The following is a 15,047-nucleotide window of genomic DNA, read 5'->3' as shown; positions in this document are numbered from 1 at the left end:
TTGATCAAGAATTGGTAATTACTAGCTACTTCAGTTGATAAGTTTTCACAAGAAAACATGTTGAAGGAAAATCAGATTTTTTTTCGATAAACTGATAAAGAATTGAATTTCAATGTTGTTTTTGATGGAAATTGTTAAATATAGTTTTATCCGTAAACGTTCGAATTGATTTTCTCTTAATAATATTAATAATAATATTAATATTAATATTAATAATAATAATATAAAGCTTGATATTGAAACTGGAAACAAAAGATACGAGAATTTTACAACAAACCGATAATTTTAAGTACTACGTACGATAATATTTTCTGATCAAGTTGGCAGCACTGCGCCAACTACTTTTTCAGGATTATTTTTTTTATTTTATTTTATTTTATTTTTTTTAGAAAAATAACATACTATGTTATAGGGTTCGTTAATAAAATATTAACAAAACGGTTAAAACAGTTTTAGAGAAATTAGCATTTTTCTTTTTTCATTCTCAGCATCCAGTAAACTATTCTTATTTTGGAAAATACGAGAATTTTTTTAAAAAAAAATCACCTAGAGAATCCTCTCTTCTAGAATTTGATCCTCATACGCTGAATAGTATGACCAATATTCTTCGTAGTTGAGGGAAATTTTCCCAATCTAGGAAAATTTCGTAGGTAAATTTAGCAGAAAGGGGGGAAAAAGGGAATTTTCGATAAAACGTGAAAATCCAGGGAAATTCTCCCAGCTGACTGATTGACCAATTAAAATACTTAAATTTTTCTTTATTCTTCAGAAATAAACTAATAAAATAGCAATTGTGTGTGTCGTATGTGTGTATCTTTGTTCAAGGTAGCATAATATGCACTCATTGTTGGCTAGGTATATTGTGTGTATTCTTTTGTGAAAATAATAAACGAAAAGTAAAAAAAAAAAAAAAAAACAAGTAAAAATCAAATGAACGAAATAAATATGGTTGGCACTTTCTTTAATATAACTAACTTAATCTTATCACGTAACTTCTGTCATAGGAATTGGACGCTCAACAAACTAGGAAAAATTTGATAAGAAAAGGGAAAATTTTGTGTCAGTCAAGGGAAATTTCATAAGAAAAGGGAAAATTTGATAAGAAAAGGGAAAAATGTGATCAGAAAAGGGAAACTTTTGTGTCAGTCGAGGGAAATTTCATAAGGAAAGGGATAATTTTCTGTCAGTCGAGGGAAATTTGATAGGAAAAGGGACATTTTTTTGTCAGTCGAGGGAAATGTTCTTAATGTACGAACACTGAGTATGACCTGTAAGGCGAATAAATTTGCATCGGAATGAAAAAAAACAGACACTCAAAAAAATATCTTTTTCGACATGTAGGGACCACGAGACGTGTAAATCCACTGAAACCTCGGATTTTTTTCCTTCACGATATTCTTTCTTCTGCCGTACTGTCGTGAAAAAAAAGTAACTAGAACATAATTCATTTTGATTGACGTAAGAAAACTCCATCACTTAATAAAGGTTTACCGCCACATTAAGAACGAGAAACACTATTTCATGTTGAAACGAAATTTTCTCTTCATAGGCTGTAATACCGGTGACTTAAATTTTAATTTGTTATGAAAGACCTAGGAAAATGATGTCCAGCTTAATGCCCCGATATACACTCGTGCAGTAACTTATGAAAAATACAAAAAAGCGCACAAATTGTTGTTGGAAACAGGCGTAAATGCATTGAGTTTATCCCAGACGAGTCCTTCAGGGTTTGTCACACGTGATTCCCGATGTTAACGCTTGGCGGGGATGTGTATATTCGTTGACGTCGGCTAAGTGGCTGACAAGTCCTGTTTCAACATGTGAGTAGTTGGGTTGAGACATCACATGCAGTGTACACGTTAGACGTATTGTTGACCTTATTGCCAGTGTATCTGTAGGAGAAAGACACCGAAAAACCCATATTGATTATATCATCGGGCGACTGAAGAGAAGTGGGACCCACTTGGAAGTATCGCATGAACTCGAACTCGGTCTTCCACACACTGTTGTCATAAAGATCTGGTAACGATTCTAACAAAGTGAAAATGTCTCTCGGAGATTTGGCGAAAGCCGTCCAAGAAGTGACTCTGCCCATGAGGAATGTTTATTATGCTTAGCAGCCAGACGCAATAGACACAGCATCACCTAATATCTTCCAGCTGCTACAAGGACCACCGTTCAAGGTTTACAGTGACAGACAGTTAGATGTGAGACCTGTATGTTAGACGACAGCAAGTAAGAGAAGAGCCTCTTTGAATTAGTGCAGAACATCCCCATGGACTCAGGAGTAATGGAGCCATGTCCTGTTCATAAATGAATCTTGGTTTAGTCTCACCAGTGATTCTCGAGTATATTCATCTGCAGAAAGCCTGGAGCCTATTGAATTGGTTCATTACAGGAGTAGAGGAATTATGGTATGGAGTGGGATAACCCTGGGGTCTCGTACGCACTTGCATGTCTTCCTACGGATCATTATCACGGTATTGACGAGTTGACATAGTGGATGAGTAGCTTGAGACTCAGGACATTAGAAGATTCAACTGACACAGTCGATCACCAGATCGGAACCCATTAATATCTGCCTGGGACATGCTTAGTAGGCGAATTGCTCGCAATCACATGACTCAAAGATCCATTCCTGCTCCCAAGAAGGCACTGACCCACAAATGGCAAGTCATTCCCAGCCATACAGTGATAACTTCATCATATTGTCACCAATATATGAGGCGTTCAGAGCACGAACGAATGAAGGCACAAGAGAAATAGACGAAGTTCATAATGAACGGTTTATATTACATGGACATGTTTATCCTGATATTTACCTTATAAGAGTTATTTACAATATCTGTACAAGAATCTTCTAAGCTCTGAAAGGAGCTTCAGATAAAGATACAAATATACCCAAACAAATATACCCAAAATGTTCAAAAGTTGACTTGAATCCTTTGTGCACTGAAAGGAGCTTCAGATAGAAATCTTAAATACGAAATATGCCCCAAAATGTCAAAAATGGACTTCATTCTCTTATGTACTAAACGCCCATATGGCTGGTTCTCCGTTATCTTCGTGTGACATATCCTGTAAACCACTCTGCTATCGACTCTCGAAGCAAGAAAAATTAATGCGCATATTTTATTAAATTCATAATTGACTTTTGGTGAAAACTTAGCAGTTGGCAACTATGCTAGTGCTCTTTCAGTACATGACATCTTTTCGACACCACAAACTGACTTTTTTTTGTGAATGTGTGTGTGTGCTAAGCAATAGTCCTTTGTCTCAAAGACATTGGAACTTCCGGTTGTGTAGTTTTCCAGAATATTCGAGAAGGTGCTGGATCATTCCACGTTTCCGGTTACTTCTAAGCCCAGTTGTGATTGGACAATTTTCCAGTTATCAGCCAATCAGGAACAGCGTTATGTCCAGAGTATGCTTACTCATCACGTGCATTGTGTGAGAAAGAAGTGCGCCAAGCAATCGGGCTTTGACCATCAGCAAGTAAGGCACGCGTCCCGATGCAAAGAATTGTATTTCTACATAAGTGGGAAATAGTGAAGAGTTTACATTTAACAAGTGAAAATAAGTAAGTCTAATGTGCATAGTTTTACGCCCGATATCAGTTAAAGCCTTAGCCAGAAAAAAAAAATTCATTAGATAAGAAGTTCTACTGCGCCCAAATCCTGCATTCCGAGGAAGACAATGAGAGTAACCTCCATCTCAAAGGAAGTGAACCTGTAAGTAGTATTAACTTGTACATTTGAAGGAATCATCAGGGAACTCATGTGAGAACTATCCCAAAAGTATCTACCACAAGAGTTAATCGGTCGACTAATATTAAAGTGACTACTTCTTTTAGTTGCAATTAGTACGCCAGATCCACCGTCGTGAATTAATAGTGATCATAAAAAAAAAAAAAAAAAAAAAAAAGCCACTGGAAAATGAGCTCATATGCGTATAACTATCTCATGTAAATAATTTTGTACTTGTATCATTGTTTTAGCTAGATAGGGAATTCAGCAAAGAAGTATTATACTAGTATTCAATGTACAAATCTTATTTTCACTTGGTATTCAATACGAATAGTGCAGATTTCATCTTGTGTTGCTAACATGTAATATTTATTGTCTGTTTCAGTTCGTACATACATTAGCATCAAAGTTCCATGTAATATTCGGTTCATATAAAACAAAACTACTTTGCTCTATAGTTAAATATGAGTAGTTGACAACCAGTTCCCGGTGTTTCAATTTTCTGATTTCTTTTTTTTCACTAGTGTTAATTTTAAATGCTAACGCGAGAGTAGGTTACGGCACGTACTCAACTTGAATAATGTGAGTAGTGAACTATCCCTCGCAGCAGACTTTAATAAGTACAAAAAAAGGTAAAATTGACGTTTCTCTTCCATCTTAGTCTTTACCATAGGATAGCTCAGACGTGACCAACCACGTTGTGACCGATCTCTTCATTCGAGTCGTTCCCAAGCTTGAATGGAGGTCGGCAAAGCATGTATATGCGTCCGAGTGAAGGAGATGATTGGGAAAAGTTTTAATTAGTGATTGATATAAACAGAGAGTGCAAGACAAATTCGTGTGACCTCCTTCACAAAGCGATAGCAATTCTTAACTTTGTACATGAATATAATCACCTTTCTTCATCCCCATCGCCGAGAAAAATATTTTTTTCTTTTAGAGAAAGTTTAATCAACAGGATTTTGTAGTATTGCTTTCTTCATTTTCTTTTTTCGTTATTATTACTATTTTAAAGATTCTTAAAAACTTTCTTTCTCAACAGGAGCTGGAAGTAAAGATATTTCCTTAGATAATTACGTCTATCTAATCCATCATCACCAGCTGTTGTTCAGACAACACTTCTATTAAACAGTTCTTAAGATGAACAGAAAGTGAATTCTTCTGTAAAGACTGAAAAGTTACAATAATGTGATAAGAGAAGGGCCTTGTTCTGATTTTAGTGACTATGGCGCAGAAGCAGACCATTTCAACATCAAATCAGAATACAAACTAGTCGTATCTGTTATTCAGTGAAGTTAACCAAGTATAAATGTGGACGAAGATGCAGTGTTAATATGTGAATACGAATTTTGTATGACAAAGACTGTTAAAAGTTTTCAGCAACAATTTTAATCACACCAACATTTTGTGAGAGTAGCTCTGCACTGTCATCTAGAATGAAACTTACGGACCAACAATTGTGCTTTAGAGAAATTTGACAATGTTAAAATTACAAGTTGAAAACTGCAAAAGCAAGAAACTATCCTTTGTACGTCTCCATTAAGCCTTGAATCACATTAGAGACACAGACCTCTTTCTTATTTAAGATTATACTCAAATGATTTGCATATCATGCAAGTGTTTGGTCCTTAGCAAATCACCGAAAGAAACACAAGTGTCTTGAATTTGGATAATAAGTTTGTCAAATGAAAGCAAAAAGTTTTCGACCATTCTTGTCAACAAAGACTGTTTTATGTATTTCTCAGAAATATCCTTCGGAATTCGCATTTTGTGGAAGTTGTATTACTATCCGCATACAAACTGGTATCGAACAATGTGTTAAGAAGATTTCAAATATGGATTTTCTTTTGTGTTAAGCACCAATGTGTTTCTGACTGTTGAGATGATGTCACACACACCGAGTACAACGTGTTTTCGTTTTCATCAAATCACCAGGAACCTCACGGCTGTCTTCCCTCTGGATTGGAGCAGAAAAACGGCATCATCAAGTACTCTAACAATGTATATCTGTTTGAAAAAAGAAAGAAAAAAAGAAAGAAAAGTTAAATCAATAAAAACAATGGGGGAAGCTTTGATTAAGTGGGATGGCTGGATCAATAGATGGATGGGGTATGTCTACCACCAATCTTCCCAGGATATCTAGGAAGATTGGTGGTGACTGGATGGGCAGGCAGGGGAGTAGACTGGCGGAAAAGACGGGTGTTTGGGCCGCTGGGCAGACGGTCCGGTAAGGGGGAGACGGGCTGACGGATGGATTGAGGGGGCCTTGGAAGACGGGAGGATGGGGGTGTGGGCGTTTGGCTTGGTGGATGGATATACACAACATATACACGTACACACATCCAAACACCTACATTCCTCATCACCACATACACAGATGCAGCGAGGGACCACGCGCTGCGATCCAGATGGGTAAGTATTGTAGTATTTACAGATTTTTACACAATGACTTATCTTCTTCGGAAAATTCTCCTGTTTTCAGATTGTTCTTCAAGTAATTCTTCTGCTTTCTTTAATATGTGTTGAATATGTCTTCGTCTTCCTTTCTCCGAATCCAACAGTTTTTACTTTTTTATAATCTCTCCCACTCTGTGTAATGCTGATCATTGGCTCTTCAACTTATATTTGTTTTATTACTATTTCTTCCACACACTATGATAACATTTACTCACTTCTCAATTCACAGCTGTTCGATATTATTTTCTTCCTTTTCCGCAGCTTCCATTAGGGCATCTCTCCATTAGAATGTAGAAAAACGAAGAAATGAAGAATAAGTGTCACTATTGACCAATATTGGATATTCTGCTAGAATGTTGTAACGGGAGAACGTACTATCAGATCAAAGTCTGACTAGTATCCAGAGATGAGAAAAACTTGAATAGAAAGCACATACTACATACAAAATTACTAGAAAGAAGTCAATAGATACAGTAGCTGAAATTTAAAATAGTGTATAGGAAGGAAGCATATTGGGATGAAGGGGTGGTAAAAGGATGGAGACAGTATGGTGAACCAAATTAATAAAAAAAATATAAATAAAATAATTAAATAAAAAAATAATTATTTAAATAAGCTATAGTAGGTAAGAATATAAATAAAAGGTTAAATAAATAAATAAATAAATCATAACTCTCCCCAGTACCACCACCACCACCACCACCATCATCATCATCATCATCATCATCATCATCATCATCGTCATCATAACCCTAATCACCAGCCACACTGTCTCCAGTTTCCTTCCACCCAAATCTTTTCTCTTTCTGCAGTATTTCATATTACAGTCGTTGTGTGTACCTGCGTCTCTAGTGATTTTCTGAGTGTTGTGCCATCATCTTTTCTCACCTCTTAATGTCTACTCAAGACTTTTGATCTCCTCACACGTCCTTCCATACCAACATTCTAGCACAAGATTCATTTGATGATAGTGACACTCAACTAGACTTTTGTCTGGTATTCTCCGTTTTCTTCGGTCTTGGATACACGCTGATGACGAGATACTCAATCTTGAAAGCTAACTCCTTTATTCTTTCAAAGTGGTTTTGTTCATAAACACCACATACAGCAACTTGTATGTCTACAGATCACACGAGAACATTATTCACACACAGAAGTGGCTCGTGAGGAAATTCACACTAGTAAAAGTTAAAATTTTATCGCCTAAAATTGAATGAATGAAAGTCATCTGATGTATTAATTGTTGTATACAACAATTAGTACATTACGAAAGTTTTCTCCATTTACTTTCAAGCCTAAAAACTTAATTTTTACTGGTGCGACTTCCCTCACGAACGACTCTGAAACAGTTAGTATTTCTTTTTCAGTTCTTTCGACGAAGAAGAAAGAAGAAGATGCCTTTCAACGACATATTATCTGTCTGTCTGGTTGGGCGTCTGTGTTTCTGTTTGACCTGACGCTGGGGTTCTTGATATCTGTCCTGACGCCTGAATCCTAAATGTTGATCCCGACTTGATGCCCTATGTGCCCTTATACCCGCCCCGAAGCCAGCCTTCTCCTCTGCCTGCTTTCCCCCTGTCCATCTATTCTTTCAGCCACCCCACAAAGCTGAGGAATAAAAAAAAAAAAAGTTGTTCCTTTTTACTTTTTATATTTTTGCAAACTAGTTCTGAAACTTTTAAAATGCTGAATGTAGTGCATTTAGTATGGAAACCAACTTCTCATCTATTTTACTTGTGAATGTGACATTAGTTTTTCTTTCTGTCCATGTTTTCAAGGTGATGCTGTGTTAAGTCTCGTCAAGGATCTGATTGAAATAAAATAAACTTTTTAACTTGCCATGACTAGACTAAACAGAATGACTGATGACGACGGATGACGAATGATTAATGAATGTAAATGGTTATCGCCAGATAGAAAGGCGTAGTCGTCGTATATGGCTTCCCATGCTTACTGATGGTACTAACCTTTAGATGTGCCCCGCGAATTCTAGTCGGATGGTTAACAAAATGATTTTTGTTAAACTACCTATGTATAATAACACTTACTTTTCAGGTGATATCTTTGTCCCGGAATTATTCTCCTGTTAGACCATTCTCCCTGAAGTCATTCTTAACCATATCCATCTATTCCCTTCTTGGTCTCCCTCTACTTCTCTACCCATCCACTTCCAGAGCCATCACTCTCTTGATTATATGTTCTTCTTATTAGATGTCCATACTAATACAGTCTTTTTTCTTCGATCTTCTTAGCTATCTCTAAAACCTTGGTTATTCCCCTTCTCTTGCATTCCTCACTCTCTCTCTCTTGTTATCCTATGCATCCAGTGTAGCATCGTTATTTCGGTAACATTCAATCTGTTTTCATGTGCTTTCTTTATTGTCCATATAGCTGCTGGCCTAACTATAGTTTTGTAAATCATTCTTTTATTCTTTTTCGTGATTCTGCTGTCATAAAGAACGTCACATGCTTCCTTCCAATTGTGCAATACATTTTGCGTTCTGTGTTATTTGCACGTGCAAATCACAGTTTTTGGCAAATAGATGAGCCTAGATATTTAAATATATTCAATCTTTCTTCCTGTAGTTTTACTTCCTCATTTCCTTCTCCGTTACACTCGAGATATTGTTTTCTTTCTACTAATATTTAGGCCTCTATCTTCCAAAGTCTTTCTCAAACTCTTTACTTTCCCTTCATCTTACCTGTGAGATTAGGGCAACATGTTGCGACACATCCTGTGTTAAGGACCCCACAAGATGGGGTCGACAGTTTATATTGCACACAAGATTTGGTACATAAATTATGTTAATAAGAAGGGGCTTTTAATATAAATAAGACAAAGGACGTCAAGAGAGCACTGGAAAGATTTGTAAATATATATATAAAAAAAATGAAAAAAAGAGAAATCTTTCTGTTCCTGAGAATTTATAAATTTAAAGCTTATTAGGATTCTGGAAAGCTTATTAATACCTACAGTTATCTTCCTTGACCAATGGTAGTTGCATAACATAACCTCTCCTTCGTGAGTACAAATTCAACATCCTTGCTCTATGGGATCAGCGATGCAGCAAGGCTAGTTGTTGCCCGGGGCAAGAACTCGCCTTCGCGCCCCCGCCCCCCCTCTTCCCGCTGACCAACCAAACGAAACGCTCTCCAACTACTCCTGATATTGACACCACACAATAATTCTCCTATTCCATATTTTCTTCAAGTGGTAAAGCTTGATTTCAAAATTGCAGTACCGGTACATAATTTAATTTTTAGGACAAGATTAAAAAAAAATAAAATAAAAACTATATTAGTATTTGATTGCTAAATCATGTGAGAGTAGCATGCTTGACATATTTTTATAGTCTTATCATAATAAGTGCAAATCAGAATGTTTTCTGGAATAATATTGGGATGTGCATATGTGTAAAATGAATCAACAATCTGCAACTTCAGAATAGAATATTTACGTATGACAAAGTCAGGCTGTTGTCTCGAGTATTATAGTCAAATATTTTGCAAATCTCTTAAATCGATGTAAGTTAAATGAAAGCTAAATGAAATGAAACCAGATTAGTTTACAGAATTTTCGAATATTGCATTTCACCACAGACAAACTTTTATTACATTCTTGAATGAATGCAGAATATATATATGCATCCTTTCTTCCTTACATTTCTATACTTCTATACTTTGTAAGGTGGTGCTCTATTATAGACCTTTTCCAATAAAGACTATGCATAATCCGTTTTGTTTTTACTGATGCTTTTCCATAGTTTTTCTTAGTATAAAAATTGCTTCCGTTGTAGTCTTTTCTGGCATAAAACCAAATTGTTTTCACCTATTGATGTTTCCTCCTGTAAGCGTCCCTTTGAGTAATTTCTGCAACGTATTTACAAAATCCTGTTAGTACCTACATTATTATGATTCAGAGTAGTTAATTCCTATGAAAATACGTTTCTCACGTTTACGAAAAGAATTGGTGAAAAAATCCTCTGGTATAATATTTAAAAAAATGTGTACTTAACCAACTGAGGTTCAAAAGTTATTTGTGGTGTTACTTAGTTTGATAATATTATGTAATACCAACTTTTATCTATGAGTCTTAATCAAGATTAAATTTTGGCTTCCTAGTCTTAAGAAAGTAGGATTCGTACGTGAAGTTTTCAATTTCTGAAAATGTCTTATGGAGCAACTGCGTCTTATTAATGGTGTGCTTAGAGGTAGACAAATATTTGGAGAATCCTGATACCGCGAAATCTTGGTCCTTGAATTCTCTCATATATTCTTTAATCCTCGTTGGCATTTCTTTTTGTCATATCGGCATTGGTAAAAGTGTAGGGGAACGCGGAGAGACGCCGTCCGCCCACTTGCAAAAAATATCTGTGATATCCCTTCACTTTTTAAAACTAATTACAATTGGCAAAGATAGGCACGGGGGCGGCGTAAAGTCATGCGTCCCCCTACTTTGTCAGATCCACTTTTACCCCTGCATATCGGTATATTACAATGGCACGTTACAAAATATGTACCAGAAGAATTAAGATTTTCCACATAGTAACTTTTGTAACTAGTGAAGTTATTTGTAATTCAATTGGTGGTATAAGCACTACATTGGAACCATACTTGTTTGCTACTTTTTGGAATTTATATAAAAGTTTAGGCCACAAAGGGAAGGTATTGATTTGATTTGGTTTTGAGTTTAGCATCTCTTTCAGGAGAGAGGCTATATAAGACGTGAGCCTAACTGCTTAACGTGGGATCCGAAGCACATGAACTCCCGTCGGGAATCGAATCCGGGTTTCCCACGCCAAGTGCGCGTATGCTAATTATTTAATCACGTGGAAGCTCACGCAAAGGGAACGAAATTCACTTCGCAGTACTATCGTGATCCTTTACTAAACTTTTCTTATATTGTTTTTAAATTTGTAACACCTGTGATTTCTATTTTTCTAACATAACTTTGGAAATGAAAATGAAATCTTTAAGTTTTACGTCCCACGGTTATGCCGGTTAGGCTAAAGGAGGCGGTGATGATGAGAAATGAATGAAATGGTGGAATGAAGAAAGTGGGAGGAAACGGGAGAACGCCGAGAAAACCCACGAGCACGATGTTTGTCCACCACAAAGTCCACACGGCGCGAGCTGGGATCGAACCAGGGACCCCAAGCACCGGAGGTGAATGCTTTACCACTGAGCCACCGCGCCCCCAACATAACTCTGGAATTTGCGGGGAGTATATCTAAGTTGTAAACTAGTTTTAATTGCTGTTCCAATTTTTCTTCTAAAGGGACTAATCTGTATGCTGTGAGGAAAGAGTTAATCCATAATTCCCTTTAGTGTTAAACGGGTGAGCTGACTTGTTATGAATATATGAATTAAAAGCTCTAGGTTTTCTAAAAATACGTGTTCGAAATTTATTATTCTTCCTAAAAATGTGATGTCTAAAAAAATAGTATCGTTGCCCTTTTCGAGCTCCATAGTGAATTTTATTTAATGGTCGATTCTGTAATTTCTTTAATAGAATATTCAGAGTCTTGTCCTCTCTGTAGAGAAGAACGTGTCTTCTGCATATCTATCATATTTCAGATATCCCTATTAAGTATTCTTATTTCGCAATAATTCATGACTACATTAGCAAGTAATGGAGAAAGGGAACTGCCCATTACCAAACTTTCAATTTGGTTATAATATTTGTCTTCAAATCTGGAATAGTTAGTTTGTGAGTATTGTTGTGATTTCAGACAGACAAAATCTTTCGTACTATACCAGAGGATTTTTGAGCAATTTTTCGTAACTGCAAGAAATGTATTAATTATAGGGTTTGGTTACCTTGAATTACAATGGTGAGGTTATTTCGTATGTACGTTGGTTAAAATAGTTTACAAATACGTTTTTCTAAGTAAGTGTTTAAGTTTTTAAATTTTTTTTCTTTTTTTTTTTTTTTTTTGAGTGAGTTGAAGAAATTGTTTTAGAGGAATATCTATGATAAAGATACTGAATAAGTAACATGTAAATATCCATTAGATTAAATATTTAAAGGTTACGTCCACTCTGACGAAAGAAACCAGGATCCCATGTATTGAAATCATTAGAATTCTAAAAATAAAACCACGCCAAAGGTACTCTATATATATTTACTTTATTATGTAACTATTTTGTTCAGTATACTTTTCTAGACATTTACCTAATTTGAATATTAGGGTTGTCTATGTGAAATAACCAGTCTGATTAGAACATTATCCTTGCGTATTTTTCGTAGAAAGGGATGGAGCTGAAATGATTTTCTTTGGGATTTCACTTTGTTCATCCAATAACTAAGATTCATAATATCGGTATTACCTGTATTATGTCTCAGTGACATATTTTGATGTTATTGTCCAAATAACTTAGATACAGGCCGCATACGTCCCAGAAATATTTAGATCATAGTCCTGTGTTCTTTCTGCCTTATTATGAAAACATTTGTGTCGAGTTGGACGCTTACGCTTATACAAACCATTCTTTCACTATTTCTGATAGTTTCAGAATCCAGGAATACTTGAGTTTTCTGAGTTTGTTAATCTCTCTTTCTCATATAGAAATGGGTTATCTTGTCGGCATCAAGAATAATATGTTTGTTGCGATTCTTATGAACTACAGTGCTAAATAATTATCTACGAACCCATATTTTGCTTTTTTCCAAAGAATAATAACGTATGGTTTAATATTTTGGGGTAACAGCAGTTATATAAATGATGTGTTACTATTACAAAAGAAGGCTGTTAGAATAATAATGTCCTTCAATGAATATTGTAAGCCACTATTTGTTCAACAAAAGATAATAACTGTAATTAATCTTTACATTTATTTAGTATTGATCTACACAAAACAGAATGTTTCAACTATGTTATGTAGACAAGATATACACACATATAATACAAGATAGAGCAAACTAATTGATACATCTTATGCTAGATTATCTAAAAGTTATAGTTATATTAATGGTGATATAAAATTTATGAATACGTTACCAACTTATATGCATTATTTGCCTATTGATAAATTCAAAGCTAAGGTATACAAAGGACTAATGGTATTGCCTTTTTATAATATTAATGATTTTTTTGAAGCGCAAAAATTATTTGTCCACTGGTGATATCCTTAACTGTGAAATTTAGTGTAATATACCGGTATATATGTGTATCTATTATAAATTATGAAAGTAGTTAGAGCCAGTAGCGGCCTGATACCATAATCTGAAGTAGTTCTGCACAGTTTGTTTTTTGTATATTAAATTTCCCGTTTACAGCAATTAATATAAAATATACACGAACCAGCATAATCTTTCAGCACTCTAATCGTTATAAATGACAATTATAATTGAAATTGACAAATATATATACAACTTTAGTGTATAGCAAGCAAAACACTGTTGTTTTGATTATTGGTTGTCAGTGGCGTATTTAGGGCTTTGTTTCGGTAGGAGCTATACACAGCATATGAATAAGCACTTAATTTTTCCTTTGGGATGCCTACAAGTTTTAATGAATTTCGGGTGATCTTGAGCCCGATAGCTCCCCTCTAAATACACCACTGTTGTGTGTAAGAAATTTTTAAAATACATATTCATACCGTAAGAAACATACTGTTTTCAGATACCATAACAACTTCGGATTCACGTAATGTCTACAGGCAGAAATTTTATTAATCTACTGAATTATAGATATTTTATCGTTTGTAAATGAAGTCTACCCGACGTGACTTCTGCTGTACAAAATGTCCTATTACTCTTTCATTCAAGTTCGGCGTTGTGGATATGAAATCACGCTCGATTGATAAGGCAGCCAAAGCATTGATTCTTTCCTGACATATTGTGCTTCCCGAAAATGTTTTAACTATTTTAAAATTAGAGAAGTAACGTTCTGCTTCTGCTATTGTCGTTGGGGTAGTTAGAAGAATTTCCAAAAGGTTTATGGTTTCCTTAAAATTGTCACACAAATTGTGTTTTGTTCAGAAAATTTGCACAAACTCGAACATGGAATACCATTATTTTTAAAGCGCGCAACAATTACACTGATCTCCGTTATAAAAAAAAACAAGAGAAGGGCGCCTAATGTACATCACGTCGTGTGTCTTCGGCTTCTTCAGAAGTATTCGTGAGTTCTGAGCTGCTGAAAGTGCAGCTCTAGTAAATCCTATCTAACAAACAAGGAAAACGTAATACAGTGCGGCTGGTGAAGATTTTGGTCTCAATGCTAAAGTATAGGGCAATCCGTGCACAACTCTTGCAATATTATTAAGCTTCAGAAGGTGTTTCCAGTAATTGTACGCTATGTAGCATATCCAGCAGTACAATTTTAGGACACTGTTAGACCAAATATCATCATTACATGTTATTTATTACCTTGATTAAATTAAACACAATTCAACTTAATTGAAAATACATTTATTCCACTAAAATAACTGGTAGTTCTGCAGCTCTGCAGCTCTTATAGACAAGCCGCCCCTGGTTAGAGCCTTAATTACAACTACAGGCCTCACTAAATGATTTCATCAATATGACCCCTCCTTATTCTTCTAAAGCATGGATATAATCCTTTGACGTTGTCCATTGTCTAATCATAGGCTTAACGACAATAAAATATTCTATTCTATTCTTTCTCAAAAAGAAAAAAACAATCGGAACCATACATTGATAATACACTGACGATACCCTTATATCATGCGGTAATCACTCAATGATAGTCATATTGACATTCATTTGTGCAGGTAATCTATCAAGCAAATAGTGAAAGGAAAAGTGACAAATATGTAAAATGCTTACTGTATATAAAAATAACGTGTTAATAAGACATATTCTCCTAGTTTAAAATA

The 15,047-nt window shown here is 35.3% G+C and overlaps 1 long non-coding RNA gene across 4 annotated transcripts in view; it reads left to right on the top strand.

The window, feature by feature from the left end:
* Nucleotides 1–15,047, top strand: part of LOC145672937 (uncharacterized) — a 42,538-nt gene that overhangs the window by 15,031 nt on the left and 12,460 nt on the right. Inside the window, exon 3 of one of the 4 annotated variants that reach the window (XR_014128706.1) lies at nucleotides 4,789–6,158. The exons of 2 other annotated variants lie outside the window; for them this stretch is intronic. This is a non-coding gene — a long non-coding RNA (uncharacterized LOC145672937). Of the gene's footprint in view, nucleotides 1–3,475; nucleotides 3,732–4,788; nucleotides 6,159–15,047 lie in introns of those variants that run through there. One more of the 4 variants, XR_014128704.1, reaches the window with a different exon arrangement.

This window comes from Thermobia domestica, chromosome 16 (genome assembly GCF_964235325.1).
Source record: "Thermobia domestica chromosome 16, izTheDome1.hap1.1, whole genome shotgun sequence".
Classification (NCBI taxonomy): domain Eukaryota; kingdom Metazoa; phylum Arthropoda; class Insecta; order Zygentoma; family Lepismatidae; genus Thermobia; species Thermobia domestica.
Note: the sequence above shows the minus strand (reverse complement) of the source record. Positions and strands in the feature narration are given on the sequence as shown.